This window comes from Pseudopipra pipra, chromosome 3 (assembly GCF_036250125.1).
Source record: "Pseudopipra pipra isolate bDixPip1 chromosome 3, bDixPip1.hap1, whole genome shotgun sequence".
Classification (NCBI taxonomy): Eukaryota; Metazoa; Chordata; class Aves; order Passeriformes; family Pipridae; genus Pseudopipra; species Pseudopipra pipra.
The window spans coordinates 47945179-47949694 of NC_087551.1; the positions used below are offsets into that span (position 1 = coordinate 47945179).

At 46.4% G+C, this 4516-nt stretch overlaps 1 long non-coding RNA gene across 1 annotated transcript; it reads left to right on the forward strand.

The window, feature by feature from the left end:
• The first annotated feature begins 623 nt into the window (after nt 1–623).
• Nucleotides 624–1281, forward strand: LOC135412515 (uncharacterized). The gene is made up of 2 exons (XR_010429712.1): nt 624–845; nt 1149–1281. It is a non-coding gene; the product is annotated as an uncharacterized LOC135412515 (long non-coding RNA).
• The last annotated feature ends 3235 nt before the right edge of the window (nt 1282–4516 follow it).

Here is a 4516-nt window from a genome sequence, read left to right on the forward strand (position 1 = left end):
TCTTCTGGCATGGTGTAGGGGGGGAATTCTGTAATTGCTTGTCTCTCATTAGACGACATTCACACCAGTGATCCTAACAGCTGCAAGGTGATACGCAAGGAGCAGGGCTGTCAGAAAAATCAGTTCTCATAATATTATACCACTTTTTATTCTATTGCAGCTGGTTTTAGACAACCCAGCACAGTGGGAATAGTATTTTGCTGCCTCAAGGATCAAATTGGATTTCAGCAGGGGTCAAGCCAAAAGCAGGGGCTGCAGGAGGAGTCAGGGGGTCTGTCACAGATTGAGGCAGGGCAGAGAGGTGAGTTAGGGGACTTTGAAGGCGACCAATTGGTCTGGAAGGACAAGAGCAGCCTATTGTCCGTGCCCTCCTGTTCTTCTCTATCTTCCCATGGTCAGGACGCTTTGCCCTATCACAGTCTTGTCTGATGAAATAAAGGGTCACCACCTTCTTCACACAGCCACTCATCCATCAGAGAAGCAGCCCTTCCTCCCCCTCCCAATGGGACACCTCTGGATAGGTGCTGTCCCCATTGTTTAGAGGTGAAGAGAGGCATAGGCCAGGGCAGAGCTCCAGACAGCAGGGATCTGGGGCCCCCTGACACTGGAAATAGTGAGGGATGTGCTGTTTTCTTGTCATCTTCACTCTCCTCCCAGGCTGCTCAGAGCAGCAGTACTGGGAGCAGAGGTAGGAAGAGGACACCTCTGCTTTGATCCCTGCAGGAAGGACAGCCTCAATCCCTGGCACCACTTTTGCTCCTGCTCTGAGTCAGGGTGAGGTGCCAGCGGTGGCTCCATGCCTCATGTTATGCTGTGCAGCTGTGATACCCTGTCTGAGCAGAGCAGTAAGTACGTGTTTAATATGTGTAATCTAGGAACTTATTAAGCAATCACACTCCCAAGACCTTACTGCAAAATTTAACGTTTGCAGTTAACTACATATTAAAGTCTTGCTGAACAGGGCCAGTGCTTGGCCTTTGTAGAAACACCAGTGTCTTTTGGTTGTCCTAGCAGCAATCCTGCTTGCTACTTGACAGTTTGCTTTCTCCTGTGTTTTTTTTCTTTCTTCCCTTTTGAATTCACAAGTTTTCTTTGAGCTGTGTTTCACATGAAACCTACTTAACTCAGCTCTTCTTTCTTATCCAAAGCATGAACTACTGCGGGGCTGCTGGTCCAAGAGAAGCACCTATATGTGGGACAAGAGTCAATTTGTTTAGACCACTGCAAGACTGACCATGCCTGGACTGAGAATAGTGAAATAAATACCATGTCAACCCTTCACAGTATGTTGTGACAGCAAAACCTACCTTTGCCACCTGCAGAAATGTATGTTATGATGGAGCCTTAGTCCCCAGGTTCACTTCATCCTCACTTGTTAATCAAGTCCCCTGAGTGGGATCTAGCCTTTTAATACCAACACTGTTTGCACTGCTCGTCTCATGTCGGTCCTGCTACCCTTAAAGCAGGCATCAGCAGTTCAACTATGCAAAAGAAATAACAAACCTAAGACTTAGAATGCAAGCCTTTTGGGAATGGGGCTTGTTCTTTGCAGTCATACACAGCTGCTCAACAGGAAGCTGAAGCTCTGGGAGCATGGGCTTTCCAGTCCAGGTGGCTGTGGCTGCAGGCTGGGTTGAAATACAAGGATAACTGTGGATGGCCTGTGCTGTACTTGTACTGTACCATCCCAGAGCTGGGAAGGCTAGTCTGGCCAGGTCCATCCTTGGCTCTGTTGATGGATGTAGTTACCCCTTTCAGACAGCTCTGGGAGGAGTTTTGTGAAGTGAATGGGTGAGTGAGCTCAGAAAAATTCTCTGATCAACATTAAAAAAACCTGCATGTCTTGCCTGAAGTGCTTAGCACACCCTCCAGGCTCTGTGTCAGTAGTTACAGAGCTGCTGGGACTCCTTTGCTCCCTTTGGTAACCTGTTATCACTGCACCCTTTGATAAGAGTGGCTGTACAAACCTCAAGCACTCTGTGTGGCGACCTTGCCATCTCCTTGGGAAGTCAGAGCAAAGCAATAGGACCCTGGGAACCATGGTACAGGTTCACAACAAGCCAGTCTGCCCCACGGCTGATTCTCTTTCCCTAGGCAGCACAAGCATCCCTTGTCCTGGCCCAAACAGCTCCTCACACAGTGCTTCAGCAGCTCATGGAGCCAAATGCCAGTAGTACAGGAGCTCAACAGCGCTCCTGCTCTTGGCAAAAGCCATGCCATCTCATGACTGCAGAAATAGTTTTGTTCAGAGAACAAACTCCAGAAACACATCATGCTCTATGCCCTGGTAAAAGCCAAGGAGTGAGCACTGTGCGCTGAGTAGTCTTTGTCACCAAGGGACATATTCCTAGGTTACACAATACTAAGTGGTAATTAATGTTCAAGGAAGAAATAAGCTCAAGCTGTGACTTTTGGAACTAGACCCAAATAACCTTAAACTAGAGGGGTTTGCCAAATATAGTGTGATTATCATCTAAGAAAAATGTGTTAGTAGCATATGAGCCAAACATAAAGTACACTTTGTTTCTCTCAGTTACAAAATAAGTTCTCACAGTGCAAATAAATATCAAGTGCAAACACAAGCTTTTTGAAATAACTTGAGCAGCCTAAAAACAAGGTGCATAGGCTCCCTCTGTAGTCAGCTCTTAGACATCTAGCCCCCAGTGCTGACCTGAATTGCTAAGATCCCATGATGCAAAGCACTGGTGTGTCACAGATTCTTTGGCAGTCCAAATTTGCTTAAACATTTTTTGACGTGCAGGATTCACACAAGGTTGGGTGTTGCCTACCCACCTGCCGTCAGCCCCACCATGAGCTCAGCACTTTGTGCCCTGGTTAATTTGTCAGAAATGTCCCCTGTGTCAACACCTTGTCCAGATCAGCTGTGTCCTGAGGGGTGTTCCAATTCTATTAACAGCTCTGGGTGCACAGATCTGCTAATAAGCACTGCTGTAGGCTCCTGCTCTATATGCGAATATATATCTGGAGGTACCTAGGTGCTAGATGTTCAGCTTTTACATGGTTGACATTAGCCCAGGTGAAACCCTGCAAAAAGCTACAATACAGCCGGTCTCTCCTTCACCACAAGGAGGATACCACCCTGCTTCTTCCCTCTCCTTTCCAGCTTCCCTCTCCCAGCAGCTCAAGCCATGTGGTCCTGTGCCTTCCCTTGTGCTGATTCTTCTTCATCCCTTTACTGAGCCCCTACAACTGACTACTGCAGATATTTGCTAGGATCAGCCTCTGCCTACTTAGTGAGTTGACTGAACTCACAGAGTACAGGACCAACAAGTTCCAGAACAAGCTGTAGGAAAGGTGATGGGACCTTTACACCAGGAAATCAGACTGACTTAGCCTAGCTGATGCACCTGCACCCCAATGCACAGGCAGTGCACCTGGTGGGTGCATGACTTGCTGTTTATTTGGATGTTTCTAGTGATTCTCCATCACATTCCTCTGAACCTAGTATGTCCTGCTCAGGTACATGGTAGCATGTGATTACGGCAAACAGCATCATGCTCAGAGCTCTCTAGTAAACATCTATGCTCTTAATATATTCACAGGAATCAGAGCTGTGATAAGGTTCAAATACATAGGTAAGCACTGAACCAAAATCACTACTAAATGGCGAGGATGAAAGAATGGTTCACTAGAAGGAAATCAATGAAGAAATGCTTACTTGTGCAAGAATAACATGTCAGGAGGCACCAGAATGGAAAATTGTTTTAGCCTAAGTTCTCAAAGATCTGAAAGCCAGTATCTCCGAAAAGCTAGCCTGCTAGATCTCTCTGCCTCAGTTTCTCAGCCTTCAGGAGTGATTTTGTGAGAAGATTCTTTCAGATCTTTGAATTGGGGCTATTGTTTGGTAGCTAGCAGTTATATATACTACCATAATCAGTATGCTTTTAATCTGTTTGGGGTTTGGGGTTTTTTTACAGCTGTATGGTGGGCTTTGCTTTGTTCAAATTTCACCCAACCCTTTGAGCCTATATCTAAAGCTCAGGAAGGTCAGAGTACAGGAACCTTTACCCCAGCTTTTGAAGGCTGACGTGTTTTAAAGCAGGCATGGTAATGCTTTACTACTGCAGACTGAAGGGATTACTGATTATAGCCAGTAAACCTGTCACACCTGACACTGTTTCATGAACCTGCCACTGCAGAGCAATATGGGTCTTCTGTCAGAGGCATAGATGTCCTCTGCCAGCAGAGCTTCTCTGGCTTGGCATGGCTTACATCTGTATACACCATTCCTGGTCACAGAATCATAGAATCATAGAATCAAGTGGGTTGCAAAAGACCTCTGAGATCATCAAGTCCAACCCTTGATCCAACACCGCCATGATTACTAGACCATGGCACTAAGTGCCATATCCAAATGAGGGTGATCTTTTCTCTTCTGCCTACCAGAAACAGTCTACCTGGCATCACTTCCCCAAACCTGCCTGGACTTTGTGAGGTGCTAGCAACAATCAAGCAAAACAGTACTAGGGAGGGTGGCAAAGTTTAAGAAGTGTGG